Source organism: Elephas maximus, chromosome 10 (genome assembly GCF_024166365.1).
Source record: "Elephas maximus indicus isolate mEleMax1 chromosome 10, mEleMax1 primary haplotype, whole genome shotgun sequence".
Lineage (NCBI taxonomy): Eukaryota > Metazoa > Chordata > Mammalia > Proboscidea > Elephantidae > Elephas > Elephas maximus.
In genome coordinates, this window is record NC_064828.1 from 43352645 (window position 1) to 43361226 (window position 8582).

Here is an 8582-nt window from a genome sequence, read left to right on the forward strand (position 1 = left end):
TGAATCTGATCAAGCCTCTATAGCTAACTCCCATATTTATGTGAAATACAGGGGACAGAGGAACATGTTAAGTACACCATGGAGATACAATCACCAAAGTACAGACCATGGGGAACACTACAGAAAATTACCTGGAGTTTTCCATAAAAACCAAACAGCTAAGAAAAAAAAATTTTTTTTAAGAAATGAAGGGAAAACCTACAGAGCAAAAGAAACTTAGACACATCAGTCAATTGTAATGCACAAATCTTAATTTGATCCTGATTCAAGCATACAATCCACTAAAAAACAAAATTTATAAGACGACTGAGGCAATGTAAACCCTGGGTGGCTAAGATATTACAGAATTATTGATATTTTTAGGTATTATAATAGTAATGTTTAAAAACAGGCATTTTGGAGAGAGATCCTTAAGGGATTAAAGATTATAATGTCTGGGTTTCACTTCAAAATAATCGGGGCAGAGGCATAGAAGAAAGAAAAATGACCATAAATTGATAATTATTCAAGCTGGGTGATGAATAAACAGGAGTTCATTATACAATTTTTGTCTACTTTTGCATATATTTGAAAATTACCATGATAAAATATCTAAAAAAAAAGAGAGAGAAAGAAATCTGAAAACCCAAAACGTCACTCTTGGACTTAATACATAGTTTGAGGTTTTTTTTTTTTTTTTTGGTTAGCTTTGGTCCTCTAACAGCTTTTATTACAATTAAAAAACTGTTGATCTTAAATAGTTTAATCTAAAAACAGCCGGAACTCGTGCTTTTCTTCTGCCATCTATGAAAATGATTTTCAGTACCATTAAGTTTCAAATAATTATGGCTTTTCAGGATAATATAAAGCTCAGCAAATCTCATTGCTAAATTTGTTGTACTTGGCACAGCATTCCTATTAAAGATGTTCTTTAGTGTGAAATGTTGGCTAAGCAATTTCAATCAATTCAATTTTATTTGGAAATTTCTAAAGATATTGGTCAAATCTTCACTCATGGTTTCTGCATTCAAGTGTTGAAGAAGTAACCAAATGAAAACATTTATCTTCTTTCAAACTGTGGCTGAAAACAATGCCTTTGATATTGTCTAGAGTTTTTTATGCCCCAAGTAAGCAGTTCTTTTTACAATTTAGTTCGGAAACAACTTGTCTTCCAAGGGGGGTCGGGGGATAAATCCTGCTAATCACGCAACAAGTAATATAATTTTCTTTTTTTGCCTAGCCCTCCAGGAAACTCAAAGCTAAATGTAATTATCATCCTGTTTTTTCGTGTGTTACCCCTCCCCTTTTATATAGTATAAATTTTCTTTTTTTATGAGTCATTTATTATAAACATGAATGCTTTAGAATCAGGGGTAGCATATGTCATTGATTCTAAGATGCATATTTTATCCAGATTTTTAACACTTCTGAAACTGGGATGCATCTTAAATCAGCTTTGTTTGTACCAGAAGCATTTTCTTCTTATTTAATATTACATAAAATAATCATGTGTTTTACATTTTATCACAGCTTAGATTTGACAGAATATTGAAATATCTTCAAAAATTATTTTGTAATACAAAAATACTATTACAGCAGAACAATAAAATTGGAAAAGTTGGAAATGGAACTGTTTGTTGTTCTTAATTGCCATTCAGTCGACTCTGACTCATGGCGACCACATGCGTTAGAGTACAACTGTTCCATACAGTTTTCTTGGCTGTTGTCTTAATGGAAGTAGATCGCCAGGCCTATCATCTGTGCTACCGCTGGGTTGATTGGAACTGCCAACATTTAGGTTCAGTTTGCAGTTGAGCACAAATAGTCTGCACCACTTGGGGACCTTCAGAGATGAAAGTAGTTATTGTGTGTCATTGAGTCAATTCCAACCCATAGCAACCCTGTAAAGACAGGCTGTAATTTTTACAGGAGGAGATTGCCAGGTCCTTTCCCCTGCTGAGCAGCTGGTGAATTCAAAACTCCAGCCTTTCAGTTAGCAGCCAAGCGTTTAACCATTGCACCACCAGGGCTTAAGCCTTATTAAATAAAAAAAAAAAATACTTCAGCTTATATATACCATACTTCAAAGAACTGTTTCTCATATTCCCATTTTTTTCGAATTAACGTGTAATGAAGGAATTAGCCTTTGCAGAGCCCTGGTGCATAGTGGGAAACCCTGGTGGTGTAGTGGTTAAGAATTTGACTACTAACCAAAAGGTCAGCAGTTTGAATCTACAAGGTGCTCCTTGGAAACCCTATGAGGCAGTTCTGCTCTGTCCTACAGGGTTGCTATGAGTTGGAATCGACTCGATGGCAATAGGTTTGGTTTGGTTTGGTTTGGTGCACAGTGGTTAAGATCTCAGCTGCTAACCAAAATGTCAACAGTTTGAATCCGCCAGCAGCTCCTTGGAAATCCTATAGGGCAGTTCTGCTCTGTCCTGTAGGGTTGCTATGAGTTGCAATTGATTCAATGGTAATGGGTTTGGTTTGGTTCATAGTTATTTGGAAATATTTTGTATTTGGTTTATATTCTTTGTCCCAATAGAAAATGTTATGTTATAAGCCAGAGACCCCATTAGCCTGAGACCAGAAGAACTAGACAATGCCCAGCTACCATCAGTGACCACCCTGACAGGGAACACAACACAGAGTCCCTGATAGAGCAGAAGAAAAGTGGGGCGCAGAGCTCAAATTCTAGTAAAAAGACCAGACTTAATGGTCTGACTGAGACTGGAAGGACCCTGGAAGACATGGCCCCTGTACTCTCTGTTAGCCCAAAACTAAAACCATCCCCAAAGCCAACTCTTCAGACAAAGATTAGACTGGACTGTAAGACATAAAATGATAGTCGTGAAGAAAGTGCTTCTTAGCTCAAGTAGTTACATGAGACTAAGTGGGCAGCTCCTGTCCAAAGGCAAGATGAGAAGGCAGAAAGGGACAGGAGCTGGTTGAATGGACATGGGAAATCTGGGGTGGAAAGGAGGAGTGTGCTGTCACATTATAGGGACAGCAAGTAGGGTCACATAACAATGTGTGTATAAATTTTTGTATGAGAAACTAGCTTGAACTGTAAACTTTCACTTAAAGCACAATTTAAAAAAAGAAAATGTTATGTGAAGTTCACATTTTAGCAACACCATCAATATCTAATTCCCCAGAACCACGTGTACAAGATACTTTATTTTAGATCCCCACAGCTCAACATGAGGAAGTTTATTGGATCGATAACTTCAAATAACCATTATTGTCATCATCACTTGACCAACATGCCACAATTAACCATGTGCCTCAGGAAAGAGAAGAATGAATAGTCCCACAGTATGTATATTGTAAAAATTATTTCTAGAGTGGACCATCGAAGCAAAGGATTTAAGAGCAGCACTAATCCCCACCTAGCTTAGCAGCTAATTGAATCACATTAAGCTTCTGCTCCATGTGAATATATTTTATAAGTTGTTTAACCCGAACGTCAGTTATGAAAACCTACTTATGTTTGTGTTGGGAATGAATAATAATATTTTATAATTGTCTTATTATGCTAACCTAAGAATTATTTCTTTTGAATATATATCTATTTCATAGCAGAACTCAAGGGCCAGGAGTACCTGGAAGAGCTCACCAGCCACTTTTTCACTTGGGGATTTATTCTCCTTCTTCCATATTCTTATAGTCCTTGTCATTTGCATCCCTTTCTGGCACTTATTCAAATCCTTTCTTGTGGCATTATTTGGCTGTTATGAAGGAAGACACAATATAACCTGGTGGCTAAGGTTATAGGCTTTGGAGACCAAGATTTGAAATCCTGCTTCTGCTTTCTAGCTGTGTGACTTGAAACAAGTCTCTTATCTGGGCATCCATTTCTTCATCTACAAAATAGATGATATCTACCTTGCTGGTATTTAATGAAGATTCAATTAGAGCATGTATGTAAAGAGTTTGGCACAGTGTCAGGAAAGCTGTTTGGATTGAATTGTGTCAACCAAAACTGTGTGTCAACTTGGCTAGGCCATGATTCCCAGTACTATGTGACTGCCCACCATTTTGTCATCTGATGTGATTTTCCTGTGTGTTGTAAATCCTATCTCCGTGTTAATGAGGCAGGATTAGAAGTAGTTACGTTAATGAAGTAGGACTCAATCTACAAGTTTAGGTTGTATCTTGAGTCAATGTCTTTTGAGATATAAAAGAGAAGCGGCAGAGAGATGGGGGGCGGCAGGGGGAGCCTCCTACCACCAAGAACAAAGAATTAGGAGGGGGTCCTTTGGACCCTGGGTCCCTGCACTTAGAAGCTCCTAGACCAGGGGAAGACTGATGTCAAGGACCTTCCCCCAGAGCTAATAGAGAGAGAGCCTTCCGCTGGAGCTGGTACTCTGAATTCAGACTTTAAGCCTCCTAGACTGTAAGAGAATAAACTTCTGTTTGTTAAAGCCATCCATTCGTATTATTTCTGTTATAGCAGCACAAGATATTAAGACAGCTACTATTATTAGCATTTTTATTATCCCTGTGCCAAGAGCCATATAGGTAAATTCCTGTCCCACATACTACAGTGAGAAAGGAGGATGAGCCATCAGCAGAAAGCTCCATACCTGAGCGCTACGGACCATCCTCTACATCAGAGATGGGGCATCCTCTCTGTACCCCAGTGCATTGTGCAAGTTACCGAGATCACAGAGAGGCATACAGAATAGTCTCTACCTTCAAGGAGCTTACAGTCCTTTGGGGGAAACGTGCCACATATAAAAAACAAACAGTAAATAAACAAATGAGGAGGGGGCCAGTTTCCTGTGTTGAAGAATTCCAAGTAATTTATGTAGATACCTCACCTTCAACGGTGGACCATAATGCCACTCCTTAAGTATGGACTGCACATAGTGACTTCCTTCCAAAGAGTACAGTGTGGGAAGGGGGAAAAAGAGTAACTTTACAGTGGGGAAACTTGACCATCTCAGCCAAATTATGAAGGTCAATATCAACACAGTAAGTCATGTTGATAGTCTATACCTTTGACATGATATGATGAGAATGCTACTTCATCTCTGTGGTCTTCCTTCCAAAAACACATAACCCCAGGCTAATTGTGAGGGAAACATCTGATAGATCCTAAGTAAGGGACATTCTACAAAATACCTGACCATTACTTCTCAAAACAGTCAAGGTTATCAAAAACAAGGACAGTCTGAGAGTTTCAAAGCCAAGAGGGGCCTAAAGAGACATGACAACTAAACGTAATGTGGTATCCTAGATGGTATCCTGGAACAAAGACATTAAGTGGAGACTAAGGAAAGCTGAATGAAGTATGGACTTAACTATACATTAACATTGGTTTATTAATTGTACAAACATACCATACTAACGTAAGATGTTAATAGAGGAAACTGGATGCAAGTATTATGGGAGCTTTCTGTGCTACCTTTCCCAATTTTTTAATAAATCGAATGCTGTTCTAAAATTCAAAAAAGTTTATTAAAAATAAATAAATGTGGCAACCAAGACAGAATGGAATTCATTCATTCATTCAATAAATATGTATTGAGTACCAATTATGTTATCAGAAGGGATCAGTCCCTGGAGAAGGACATCATGCTTGGTAAGTAGAGGGGCAGTGAAAAAGAGGAAGACCCTCAACTGAGATGCAGTGGCTGCAACAATAGATTCAAACACAGGAATGACTGGGAGGGTGTGGCTCCTTGACGGCTCCTAACAACCAATTATACACTAAACACTTTTCTGGGCTAGGGGTACACCAATGAACAAAGGAGAAAGATCCTTGCACATGAGAAGCTTACAAGGGATGTGTGCTGGGCCTTGTAGAAAGTATTTCGGTCCCCTCTCCCAGCTTTCCTCCCTCAGGAGGGACATTCCAGTGGTATCGCAGTGCCAGTGTGACCCCTATCGATTGTTAAATAAACTAGGAAACACGATGCAGGCCACCGTTTAGCTGTGAGAGGTGTACGGAAAGACTTTGCATAAGAAAGGACGTGTATGTATATGGGTCCTCAAGTAGTGTGGAATCAGCTGGCATTCCTACCAACCTCCCAAAGCCCTGACCATGGCACAGCCCCTGCAGCCTCTATACACCCAAGGACACATCTGCCCAGTCACAGATTATGGCCAGGGAAAGGTCCTTTCTGATCACTTGATCCAATCTCTTTCACTTAATGAAAGAAGAAACTTGAGTTCCAGTAAAGGAAATTGATTAGCCGGTGGTCACCTGGCTATCTCCGAATCAACTTTTTAATTTTTAATTCTCAGAAGCTGTGAACATTTACTCGGCTGCCAGATATCAGAAAAGGAAAGGTTAGATGTACATACTTGCTTAGCATAAGATGTGAAAAACAGAAAAGAATAAGGAGAACTACAAACAGAATAATCATTTATGTGGGCTCAATAATGAGGGGGACAGGAGTTTCCAAGTTGGTTTTGCTCTACAGCCAATCACAGAAACTTATGGGATACTGCAAAATAAACCTACACTTCCTAAAAGGGAATGGGCTTGCTTTAGGGTCACTATAACTGAAATAAAGCCAAGTTACTATGTATTACATTAGTTAAGTAACAGTTCCCAGGAGAGTTTAAATGATATAGAGGCTAGGAGAGAACTGATACTCCTTAAAATAAAAATAAACAAAAAACGGATTCACATTTCAGTAAAAACAAAACAGAGGAGGGACCTGTAAACTAAGAGCTTATCTATGTAGATAACAATCCAAATCCAATCAGATAACCAATCATGCTATTCTTAAGAAATGTTAGGACTCCAACAGAGAAGCCACCTAGGTATCAGTTTTAGAGGCAGCGCACCAGCTCGCTCCCTTCACAACGCCAGCCAGCCTATTCTGCACAAAGTGAGAAATGTGACCAGACAAGCACGCTCAGGGAATATCACTTTTAAAATTGAGTTTTCAACCTTTCTGTTGGGGACTTGTTTTTAAACAGCCATCAGGCCAGAAGATGCTTCCATATTTTTATCTGGGGGATACAGTAGGCAGATTTAAGGTGAAATTTTAATGAAAGAAGAATGAAAAATTGGAGTTATTTGTTTAACCTCTAACACTGAGCTAAGTTCTACCGGCCCTGGGTTGCACATTAGAATCACCTGGAGAGCATTTAAAACTCGGACTGTCCTGGTGCCATCCCGGACGAATTGCACCAGAATCCTTGGGGTGGGACCCAGGCATGGGTGCTTTTTAAAGCTCCCCCAGCTGATTCCAATGTGCGGCCCAGTTTGGCTCCATGGCTCTAGACAGAGTTAGTCTAAATTCTGAATACCAAATACTCTTAATTACAGCAGGATAAACTCATCAGGCATCTAGGAGTACAGTACTCTGCTATGTCAACCAACTGAATGCAAAACTATAATTTTAACAGTGTGTCTTTTAAATCAAAAACACCCAGATTTCTTTGACATTGCCTCCCTTTTTCAGAATATTTCCACAGGAGAAGCAATTATCTCTTAAATCTAGATATTTTTCCTCGGTATCCTCATGGCGAGCATGAGGTACAAACTGAGAAATCCCATTCTCCCCAGTTCACTCTCCTTATTTGGCCATTCCAAAAAGGAAAATAGTAGTTACAATAATAACTTCTCTTAAATGTTTCAAAACAAAATAATTAAAATTTATCTTTGGGTAAACAACCATGAAACTCCATGAGGTATTTATTTTTAAGGGTCCCAGACCCAGGATCTATCATGAAAATAGCTGCATACTTTTGACTCTGCCAAACCTCCCAGTGATGTTACATCACAGGAAGGCTGTGCCCTGTGGGAGCTCTGAATAGCATGCATCCTTTGGCCATTTGGGCACTGGCTTGCCGATCCACAGAATGGCAGCATTTTTCCAGGATGTGAGCTCTACCTAATTATACAGCAACAAGACAATTCACCTGGCCTAACTGGAGGAGGTCATCCAACCCTGACTGAGGACACTCGATAAACAATAAAGAAAAAGACAGCTTGAATGGTCCCGAAGACTTGAAACCTCTCCCAAGGAAAATATCAGAGGTGGTGACTAAATGACTGGATTTCTAAGAAAAGGACAACTCTACCATTCAAGGGATTAAATCTTCAAAGCAGCTATGAAAATAAGCCTCAAAAACCTCCCAGCCCACAAATGTTGTCTCTTTCCCTCCAGAAGGCATGCAAGTAATAAAAGGAATGAAATTAACACTCCCAAATTCCCTGGTCTGAACACTAAGTCATTCCCAACCAAGGCGATAGTTTTAAGCCTACAATTAGCTTCCAAGAGGTGGTGGTATGTTTGTGCCCTATAGTAAAACAATATGGAAATACTATTCAGCAATAAAAAGGAAGTACTGATACAACATGGATGAATCTTGAAACATTATGCTAGTTAAAGGAAGCCAGTTACAAAAGACAACATACTGTATGATTTCATTTATATTAAATGTGCATCCATAAAAGGCAAATCTATAGAGACAGAAAGTACACTAGTGGTTCCCTAGAAATTGGAATTGACTGGATGGCAACAGGTTGGGTTTGGGTTGGGAATGGCAGCAGGAAAAGGTGATTGCTAATAGTTTTTTTTAATAGCCAGGAGGGATTTCTTTGGGGGGGGGAGGGGAGGGGATAATAGAAATGT